The 11,587-nt window shown below is 41.5% G+C and overlaps 1 non-coding gene across 1 annotated transcript; it reads right to left on the bottom strand.

Moving 5' to 3' along the window:
• Positions 1 to 445: 445 nt before the first annotated feature.
• On the bottom strand, positions 446 to 517 carry TRNAG-CCC (transfer RNA glycine (anticodon CCC)). Its single transcript has one exon. It is a non-coding gene; the product is annotated as a tRNA-Gly (tRNA).
• Between the last annotated feature and the right edge of the window lie 11,070 nt (positions 518 to 11,587).

The raw sequence follows: 11,587 nt of genomic DNA, 5'->3' as shown, positions 1-11,587 counted from the left end.
CCATCACTTACAGAAGCCATGTTTTTTTCTTACATTTTCTGCACTAACAATACAAAATTATTAGTAAAAAGTAAGACGTGCCAGGAAAAAAAAACCCACATAAGTATTGCATTGACCAGGAATCAATCGCAGGTCAACTGCTTGGAAGGCAGGTTTGCTCACCACTATACCAAAAATGCTTAAGGTACCCAGCATTTTTTTCACATTTTCTGCACTAACCCTACAAAATTGTTAGTAAAAATTATGACGTGCCTGAAAAAAAAACACACCCATGTGTTGCATTGGCAAGGAACCGAACCCGGGTCAACTGCTTGGAAGGCAGCTATGCTCACCACCATACCACCAATGCTTAAAGGATCAGCTTTTTTTTTTACATTTTCTGCACTAACATTACAAAATAGTTTGTAAAATGTATGATATGCCAGAAATAAAACTACTTAAGTGTTGCATTGGCCGGGAATCGAACCCGGGTCAACTGCTTGGGAAGCAGTTATGCTCACCACTATCCCACCAATGCATGAACCAACTTGATTGGTTTGGGATTATTGCTGTTAAATCTGCTAAAGTTTTACTTAAAAAAAGGAGGACTGAATATGTCTTGAAAGAGCCAATTACTAAAAAGTTTAAAAACAAGGCAAAGCATTGTCCAAAACTCAAAGATGAATTCTTGTGAATCAGCTATGGAGCTTTTCCACCAATTCTTACAATTCTCTCAATTATTTTCACTTTTTTGCCAATAAGGTAACTAAACTCTTACTAAGAAAGAAAGTACACTATGAGCCTTAGCTCAAAAAGATTACAAAGAGTCAGCACCAGCACCAAATTACACCTAAAGACCTCTGCCATTTTTGGCATTTTTAACACTAACTCTAAAGACAGAGGAGTTTTTGGAATCAGTTATGTAGCTTTTCCACCTCTGCCTACAAATTCTCTCAATTAGCTTTGTTTTTTGCCAACTAAGGTAGCTAAAGTGTTACCAAGAAAGAAATAAAAGCATAAGCCTTAGCACAGAAAGTGAAAAAGAGTCCAAACACCACCAAATGGAAAAAAACAATGAGTTCTTCAAGAATTAAACTATGGCCTATTGTTTTGAAAGCAACTACACCCACCAGCATAACACCAATGCCAACCCTGACATTGCTTTCATATTGGAGACTAACCCTACAAAGTGTTTAATCAACAACTGAAGAGCAGAAGATCAGTTAGATGAGACAGTTGAAAAAAAGCTAAGAAATATTCTCTTCAATTTTTTTCTCATTTTCGTGGTTGCTAAACTCTAAGAAGAAAGAAGAGCCTGAGACTTAACACGAAAATTTAAAACAGACTAAAAGCATCACCAAATGTGAAAAACAATTCATGCGTTGGCTGGGAATCGAACCCAGGTCAGCTGTTTGGAAGGCAGCTATGCTCACCACTATACCACCAACACTTAAAGAATCCATGTTTTTTTCTTACATTTTCTGCACTAACAATACAAAATTATTAGTAAAAAGTAAGACGTGCCAGGAAAAAAAAACCCACATAAGTATTGCATTGACCAGGAATCAATCGCAGGTCAACTGCTTGGAAGGCAGGTTTGCTCACCACTATACCAAAAATGCTTAAGGTACCCAGCATTTTTTTCACATTTTCTGCACTAACCCTACAAAATTGTTAGTAAAAAGTATGACTTGCCTTAAAAAAAAAAACACCAATGTTTCGTATTGGCCGGAATTGAACCCAGATCAACTGTTTGGAAGGCAGCTATGCTCACCACTATACCACCAATGCTTACAGGGTCAGTTTTTTTTTTACATTTTCTGCACTAACATTACAAAATAGTTTGTAAAATGTATGATATGCCAGAAATAAAACTACATAAGTATTGCATTGGCTGGAAATAGAACCCGGGTCAACTGCTTGGGAAGCAGATATGCTCACCACTATACCACCAATGCATGAACCCATTTGACTGGTGTGGGATTTTGGCTGTTAAATCTGCTAAAGTTTTACTTAAAAAAGGAGGACTGAATATGTCTTGAAAGAGCCAATTACTAAAAAGTTTAAAAACAAGGCAAAGCATTGTCCAAAACTCAAAGATTTATTCTTGTGAATCAGCTATGGAGCTTTTCCACCAATTCTTACAATTCTCTCAATTATTTTCACTTTTTTGCCAATAAGGTAACTAAACTCTTACCAAGAAAGAAAGTACACTATGAGCCTTAGCTCAAAAATATTACAAAGAGTCAAAAGCAGCACCAAATTCCCCCTAAAGACCTCTGCCATTTTTGGCATTTTTAACACTAACTCTAAAGACAGAGGAGTTTTTGGAATCAGTTATGTAGCTTTTCCACCTCTGCCTACAAATTCTCTCAATTAGCTTTGCTTTTTGCCAACTAAGGTAGCTAAAGTGTTACCAAGAAAGAAATAAAAGCATAAGCCTTAGCACAGAAAGTGAAAAAGATTCCAAACACCACCAAATGCAAAAAAACAATGAGTTCTTCAAGAATTAAACTATGGCCTATTGTTTTAAAAGCAACTACACCCACCAGCATAACACCAATGCCAACCCTGACATTGCTTTCATATTGGAGACTAACCCTACAAAGTGTTTAATCAACAACTGAAGAGCAGAAGATCAGTTAGATGAGACAGTTGAAAAAAATCTAAGAAATATTCTCTTCAATTTTTTTCTCATTTTCGTGGTTGCTAAACTCTAAGAAGAAAGAAGAGCATGAGGCTTAACACGAAAAATTAAAACAGACTGAAAGCATCACCAAATGTGAAAAACAATTCATGCGTTGGCCAGGAATCGAACCCAGGTCAACTGCTTGGAAGGCAGCTATGCTCACCACTATACCACCAACACTTAAAGAAGCAAAGTTTTTTTCTTACATTTTCTGCACTAACAATACAAAATTATTAGTAAAAAGTAAGACGTGCCAGGAAAAAAAAACCCACATAAGTATTGCATTGACCAGGAATCAATCGCAGGTCAACTGCTTGGAAGGCAGGTTTGCTCACCACTATACCAAAAATGCTTAAGGTACCCAGCATTTTTTTCACATTTTCTGCACTAACCCTACAAAATTGTTAGTAAAAATTATGACGTGCCTGAAAAAAAAACACACCCATGTTTTGCATTGGCCAGGAAACGAACCCAGGTCAACTGCTTGGAAGACAGCTATGCTCACCACTATACCACCATTGCTTACAGGACCAGCTTTTTTTTTTACATTTTCTGCACTAACATTACAAAACAGTTTGTAAAATGTATGATATGCCAGAAATAAAACTACATAAGTATGGCATTGGCCGGGAATCGAACCCGGGTTAACTGCTTGGGAAGCAGCTATGCTCACCACTATACCACCAATGTATGTACACACTTAACTGGTTTGGGATTTTGGCTGTTAAATCTGCTAAAGTTTTACTTAAAAAAGGAGGACTGAATATGTCTTGAAAGAGCCAATTACTAAAAAGTTTAAAAACAAGGCAAAGCATTGTCCAAAACTCAAAGATGAATTCTTGTGAATCAGCTATGTAGCTTTTCCACCAATTCTTACATTTCTCTCAATTATTTTCACTTTTATGCTAATAAGGTAACTAAACTCTTACCAAGAAAGAAAGTACATTATAAGCCTTAGCTCAAACAGATTACAAAGAGTCAACAGCAGCACCAAATTACCCCTAAAGACCTCTGCCATTTTTGGCATTTTTAACACTAACTCTAAAGACAGAGGAGTTTTTGGAATCAGTTATTTAGCTTTTCCACCTCTGCCTACAAATTCTCTCAATTAGCTTTGCTTTCTGCCCACTAAGGTAGCTAAAGTGTTACCAAGAAAGAAATAAAAGCATAAGCCTTAGCACAGAAAGTGAAAAAGATTCCAAACACCACCAAATGCAAAAAAACAATGAGTTCTTCAAGAATTAAACTATGGCCTATTGTTTTAAAAGCAACTACACCCACCAGCATAACACCAATGCCAACCCTCACATTGCTTTCGTATTGGAGACTAACCCTACAAAGTATTTAATCAACAACTGAAGAGCAGAAGATCAGTTAGATGAGACAGTTGAAAAAAATCTAAGAAATATTCTCTTCAATTTTTTTCTCATTTTCGTGGTTGCTAAACTCTAAGAAGAAAGAAGAGCATGAGCCTTAACACGAAAAATTAAAACAGACTTAAAGCATCAACAAATGTGAAAAACAATTCATGCGTTGGCCGGGAATCGAACCTGGGTCAACTGCTTGGAAGGCATCTATGCTCACCACTATACCACCAACACAGAAGCCATGTTTTTGTCTTACATTTTCTGCACTAACAATACAAAATTATTAGTTAAAAGTAAAACGTGCCAGGAAAAAAAAACCCACATAAGTATTGCATTGACCAGGAATCAATCGCAGGTCAACTGCTTGGAAGGCAGGTTTGCTCACCACTATACCAAAAATGCTTAAGGTACCCAGCATTTTTTTCACATTTTCTGCACTAACCCTACAAAATTGTTAGTAAAAATTATGACGTGCCTGAAAAAAAAACACACCCATGTTCTGCATTGGCCATGAATCAAACCCGGGTCAACTGCTTGGAAGGCAGCTATGCTCACCACTACACCACCAATGCTTACAGAATCAGCTTTTTTTTTTACATTTTCTGCACTAACATTACAAAATAGTTTGTAAAATGTATGATATGCAAGAAATAAAACTACATAAGTATTGCATTGGCCGGGAATTGAACACAGGTCAACTGTTTGGGAAGCAGCTATGCTCACCACTATACCACCAATGCATGAACCAACTTGAATGGTTTGGGATTATGGCTGTTAAATCTGTTAAAGTTTTACTTAAAAAAAGGAGGACTGAATATGTCTTGAAAGAGCCAATTACTAAAAAGCTTAAAAACAAGGCAAAGCATTGTCCAAAACTCAAAGATGAATTCTTGTGAATCAGCTATGGAGCTTTTCCACCAATTCTTACAATTCTCTCAATTATTTTCACTTTTTTGCCAATAAGGTAACTAAACTCTTACCAAGAAAGAAAGTACACTATGAGCCTTAGCTCAAAAAGATTACAAAGAGTCAGCACCAGCACCAAATTACCCCTAAAGACCTCTGCCATTTTTGGCATTTTTAACACTAACTCTAAAGACAGAGGAGTTTTTGGAATCAGTTATGTAGCTTTTCCACCTCTGCCTACAAATTCTCTCAATTAGCTTTGCTTTTTGCCAACTAAGGTAGCTAAAGTGTTACCAAGAAAGAAATAAAAGCATAAGCCTTAGCACAGAAAGTGAAAAAGAGTCCAAACACCACCAAATGCAAAAAAACAATGAGTTCTTCAAGAACTAAACTATGGCCTATTGTTTTAAAAGCAACTACACCCACCAGCATAACACCAATGCCAACCCTGACATTGCTTTCATATTGTAGACTAACCCTACAAAGTGTTTAATCAACAACTGAAGAGCAGAAGATCAGTTAGATGAGACAGTTGAAAAAAAGCTAAGAAATATTCTCTTCAATTTTTTTCTCATTTTCGTGGTTGCTAAACTCTAAGAAGAAAGAAGAGCCTGAGACTTAACACGATAAATTAAAACAGACTAAAAGCATCACCAAATGTGAAAAGCAATTCATGCGTTGGCTGAGAATCGAACTCGGGTTAACTACTTGGAAGGCAGTGATTCTCACCACTATGCCACCAACACTTACAGAAGCCATGTTTTTTTCTTACATTTTCTGCACTAACAATTCGAAATTATTAGTAAAAAGTAAGACGTGCCAGGGAAAAAAAACCCACATAAGTATTGCATTGACCAGAAATCAATCGCAGATCAAATGCTTGGAAGGCAGGTTTGCTCACCACTATACCAAAAATGCTTAAGGTACCCAGCATTTTTTTCACATTTTCTGCACTAACCCTACAAAATTGTTAGTAAAAATTATGACGTGCCTGAAAAAAAAAAACACCAATGTTTTGTATTGGCCGGGAATTGAACCCGGGTCAACTGCTTGGAAGGCAGCTATGCTCACCAGTGCTTACAGGGTCAGCTTTTTTTTTTACATTTTCTGCACTAACATTACAAAATAGTTTGTAAAATGTATGAGATGCCAGAAATAAAACTACATAAGTATTGCATTGGCTGGAAATCGAACCCGGGTCAACTGCTTGGGAAGCAGCTATGCTCACCACTATACCACCAATGCATGAACCCACTTGACTGGATTGAGATTTTGGCTGTTAAATCTGCTAAAGTTTTACTTAAAAAAGGAGGACTGAATATGTCTTGAAAGAGCCAATTACTAAAAAGTTTAAAAACAAGGCAAAGCATTGTCCAAAACTCAAAGATGAATTCTTGTGAATCAGCTATGTAGCTTTTCCACCAATTCTTACATTTCTCTCAATTATTTTCACTTTTTTGCCAATAAGGTAACTAAACTCTTACCAAGAAAGAAAGTACACTATGAGCCTTTGCTCAAACAGATTACAAAGAGTCAACAGCAGCATCAAATTCCCCCTAAAGACCTCTGCCATTTTTGGCATTTTTAACACTAACTCTAAAGACAGAGGAGTTTTTGGAATCAGTTATGTAGCTTTTCCACCTCTGCCTACAAATTCTCTCAATTACCTTTGCTATCTGCCCACTAAGGTAGCTAAAGTGTTACCAAGAAAGAAATAAAAGCATAAGCCTTAGCACAGAAAGTGAAAAAGATTCCAAACACCACCAAATGCAAAAAAACAATGAGTTCTTCAAGAATTAAACTATGGCCTATTGTTTTAAAAGCAACTACACCCACCAGCATAACACCAATGCCAACCCTGACATTGCTTTCATATTGGAGACTAACCCTACAAAGTGTTTAATCAACAACTGAAGAGTAATGTTGAGTAGTGTTGAGCCACCCCCGTAGTGTTCGAGTTCGGTTCGTCGAACACCCGTGTGTTCGTCGAACTGTTCGTCTAACACCTTCGAAAACCGTTAAAACCAATTGCAGGCAAAAAAAAACACATAGAAACACATAGAAAACACCTTCAAAGTTGTCCAAAAGCTGACAAACTGCTCAGAAGACATAACTAACACATGGAAAAGTGACAAGTACATATAGTCATTCGAAAATAAAAGAGGTGGAGGAGTAAAAGGAGGGGGAGACACAGATATAGGCATGTCATGCCCTTCTAAAATCCAAAAAGTGAGAAGCCGACACGGCCAGTCCGCTCCTGCCCGTGCCACCTCCGTGTCGCCGGGTTTGTGCCAGAGCCGCGGTGAACCCTGATGGCCAGCCCCCCTCTCCCAATACTGGTGCCTGTCCGCTGGTGGGTCGAGCGAGCCCCCCTGTGGTGGAGGCAGCTCTAAGCTTTTTAATTTAAATTGTCTCTCTAATTTGAATGAATACACTTTAAATCCATTTACCAGGATCTATTGGAGGGCAAGTCTCATGCCAGCAGCCGCGTAATTCCAGCTCCAGTAGCGTCCACTAAAGCTGCTGCAGTTAAAAAGCTTTTATAAGGATCGAGCTCGGCTGTCCACCGCAAGGCATCCTACTGCCAGTCCCAGCCCCTATGCCTTGGGGTGCCTCCTGATGCTCTTCACTGAGTATCCCGTGGTCCCGAAGCATTTCCTTTGAAAAAATTAAGTGTCCAAACTACAGGTGGTGTAGCTTGCTTAACAGCCGGGATAATCCGCTGACTAGCAGACCCTGCTACTATACACAAAGTATTTCCTGGGCTAGATGCAGTTAAAAATTTGTATTTAGATACTCTCGTTGGATGCTGAGAAAGCATTCCATAGAGTCTCCTGGCACGCCATATATGATTCTCTTAAAAAGCTTGGGGTAGGGGTCTAGGGGACCCTTTTATAGCCAAAATCACGGCCCTGTATCACAATACGTCACCTAGGCTGAAGATAAATGGAACTGTAGCACCCTGAGGGCTCGGTTGCTACAGAGGTATTGCACCTCACCCAGAGGTGTGATATCTCACTCTCAGGTAAGGATGGAGTGTGGATCAGGACCCGACACCTGCATGCATTACACCACATTGCCGTGGGGCAGGGCGACCAATATGCCTCTGAGATGGGCACGACAGTCCCTGTCCCTGGCTGGAGTGGGGGGAGGGAACACTGAGGAAGGGGAACCCTGTAGTGCAGGAGCAGGGAGGAAGCAGTTCCTGGGTGCATTGAGAAGGGAGTATAAAAGGTGGGCACCATCTTAGTTCAGTGCAGAGAAGTCTGAGCAGAAGTGGCAGGGAGCAGGGGCTCTGCATGAGCTCTGCTCCAGAGGCGGGCCTAGTAACAGAGGCCCAGGCCTGGAAGAGGGAGAAGGAAGGAATAAGAGCGGAGAAGGCTCCAGGAACGAGGAACGAAGGGATCTCAGGGGTGCGGACGAGCGAGTCGCCACCGCACGCCAGAATCCACCTGCGCGGAGGGGTCAGGCCAAAGGGGGAGACCGGTCCCCGAAACTAGTGGAGGCAGGAAACGACCCTCAGCTAGAAACAGGAGGCTGTGACATTTTATGTGGCGCAGCCCCTCGCTACACCCGCTAGGAAGGCACCACATAGGGTCAGGGAAACTGGCGCCAAGTTTACCAAGAGGAGGCCCGAGGCAGCCGGACAGAAGGGTTGGTAAGAAAGGCCAGACAAAGGACACACAAAGGGGGTCCTGTGAAGCGCTCCAAAGTTATCTGGGAGTTGTCTGAGCCCCTCACCTGGTGAGCACAGTACGACGTGGGCAGCCGTTACCTGCAGACGTGGTCTGGATAATAAGAACTGTGAGTAAAGGCCCTGGACTGCATCACTGACTCCGTGTCATTACTGCTGCTGCCCTGCACCATCACCCCCATCCTCCGCATACACTGCCCTGAGGCTATACTCCTCCCGTGGGGAGTTATGCTACGCTCTGCTGCACCCACAACACCAGCCTCAGCGGTCTGCCCTGGAGCGGCGGTTCACTCTGACCGCAATCCACGGGTGGCGTAGTCGGACATTTAAACATCAAAACCACATAAATAGTTCCGCCACTGGTTTGACCGCCCTGAGCCACGGAACCGGGTTGCCGCCACGGAGACCACAACCACCAGCATCCACCAAAAAGGGTCCGGCTCCAGGTGTCCCAAGGCCCAGGGGGCGCGTCAGAACATTTTCATCACCTTTCACAATCACCAATGGGACAAGGCAGGGATGTTCTCTGTCCCCTCTCTTATACATCCTAGTGACGGAGCACCTGCTCTCATCAATTCGCCATAACCCCAATATTAGGTGGATTGAGGTGGGAGGCACCGAGTACAAGTGCTCTCTATTTGCTGATGATGTCCTAGTATATATCACTCAATCACATATATCCATACATGCTGTTATGGCTGAAATAGATCACTTTGTTACATGGTCAAATTTTAAAATCAATGCAGCGAAGTCTGAGGCCCTCGATGTCTCCCTCCCCAAATCCATATAGGATTCCATCCAGTCCAACTTTCCCTTTGCCTGGCCCTCACAGGGTATCAAATACTTAGGAATTCCTATTCATAGAGACCTCTCCCATCTATGTTATCTTAATTTTGGGCCCTTTATTGAACAACTCCATACAGACCACGGTTGGCAAGTTAGAACTGTAAGATTCACTATGTGAACCACTGGTGTTTTGTGGAAAAGCACATGTACACTGTGTTCCAAATTATTATGCAAAAAGTGTTTAGGAGTGATAAGGGAAGAATTTGTTTGTTTGTCAGTTAAACTCATTGATGGTGATGTGTGTCAGGGCTCTTTATATCACTGTAAGCAATTGCAGACACCTGTGCTAATTAGTTTGGCAGGTGTGTCCAATGAAAGGCAAGACTACTTAAGAAGGCTCTCTCACATTATTCAGCAGCCTACATTTTCTGCCAAAATGGGAAAGAAAAAGGATGTGTCGGCTGCTGAGAAGCAACAAATTGTGGAGTGTTTAGGTCAAGGCATGACTACAATCAACATTGTGCGATGATCAGGATGAAGTGTCTTGGCAATCAAGAAGTATGTAGCTGATTCACAGTACACACGTGTGCGTGCTGATAAGGGCAAATTGAGGACTCTTTCCTACAGGCAATTACGTCAGGTTGAAAGAGCAGCGGCAAAGAAGCCTTGTCATAGCAGCAGACAAGTTTTTGAAGCTGCTTGTGCCTCCAACGTCCCCCGAACAACAAGATGCAGGGTCCTTCAGAGGTTTGCAGCTGTGCATACGCCATCCTGTCGACCTCCTCTATCCACTTCACACAAGCAGAAACGGCTCCAGTGGGCCAAACATTACATGAAGACTGATTTCAAAACTGTTTTGTTCACGGATGAGTGCCGTGCAGCGCTCGATGGTCCAGATGGATGGAGTGGAGGATGGCTGGTTGATGGACACCCCACGCAAACACGGCTACAGCGCCAACAAGGAGGAGGTGGAGTAATGTTTTGGGCTGGAATCATGGGGAGAGAGATTGTCGGCCCCTTTAGGATCCCTGAAGGCGCTAAAGATGAACTCCATAATGTATGTGGATTTTCTCAAACAGCACTTCCTGCCATGGTTCAAGAAGAAGAACCGTGTATTTCACAGCAAGATCATTTTTCTGCATGATAATGCACCATCTCATGCTGCACATAAAACATCTGCATCTCTGGCTGATATGGGCATAAAAGGGGACAAACTTATGGTGTGACCCCCATGCTCCCCTGACCTCTACCCCATTCAGAACCTTTGGAGCATAATTAAAAGGAGTGTCTATGATGGCGGGAGGCAGTTCACATCTAAGCAACAGCTCTGGGAGGGTATTCTGTCCTCATGCAAAACAATTGAAGCAGAAACCATCCAAAACCTGACAAATTCAATGGACGAGAGAGTTCAGAAGCTCCTTTCGAACAAGGGGTCCTATGTGAAAATGTAACATCACCTAGAATAAAGTTTTGAGTTGAAAACTGTTTGATTTCAGTTTCTAACAACCTGCTAATGCTTATAATTTCAAAAATGACCATTTTTTTGGTCTTTATTAAAATGAAAAGGTTGATCGAAAAGTTTGGGGGATCTAAGAGTGTGGCAACCCAGTAGTCATGATTACTTCGAATTCTGACAATATGAGGGTCATGCTGCAGGTAGTGCAGCAAGAAGGCACTTATGTGTCTTGCGCATCTCGGAGCCCCAAAATTATTTTCCGGGCTAGATGCAGCTAAAGATTATTATTAATTTTAAATCTGGTGAAGCTTTAGTATAGATGGCCTAATAGGATCAGTGCTGCACACTGCTACAAAGCCCAAATTATTTTCCAGCCAAGATACAGATAAACATGATTAGTAATTTGAAAGCTTAAAACAGTTGGTAGGGTGATTTTAACCAATCATCAAGCTTTTACTCTCCCCAGGATGACACAGGGGTAGAAAAGTCGTTTCGGATCCATGATTTGTTCATCTTTATGAACGTGAGTCTGTCTACATTATCAGTGGAGAGCCGTGTGCACTTATCTGTCAGCACACCACCAGCAGCGCTGAACACACGTTCAGACAGAACGCTGGCTGCGGGGCATGACAAGATCTCCAAGGCGTAAGTGGCTAGCTCCGGCCATTTATCCAGATTGGAAGCCCAAAAAGAGCAAGGGTCCAGTGACA

This window comes from Phyllobates terribilis, unplaced genomic scaffold (genome assembly GCF_046119375.1).
Source record: "Phyllobates terribilis strain yellow unplaced genomic scaffold, ASM4611937v1 Scaffold_3__8_contigs__length_932513732, whole genome shotgun sequence".
In the NCBI taxonomy this organism is placed as follows: Eukaryota; Metazoa; Chordata; class Amphibia; order Anura; family Dendrobatidae; genus Phyllobates; species Phyllobates terribilis.
This window is presented reverse-complemented; position numbering and strand designations above follow the sequence as displayed.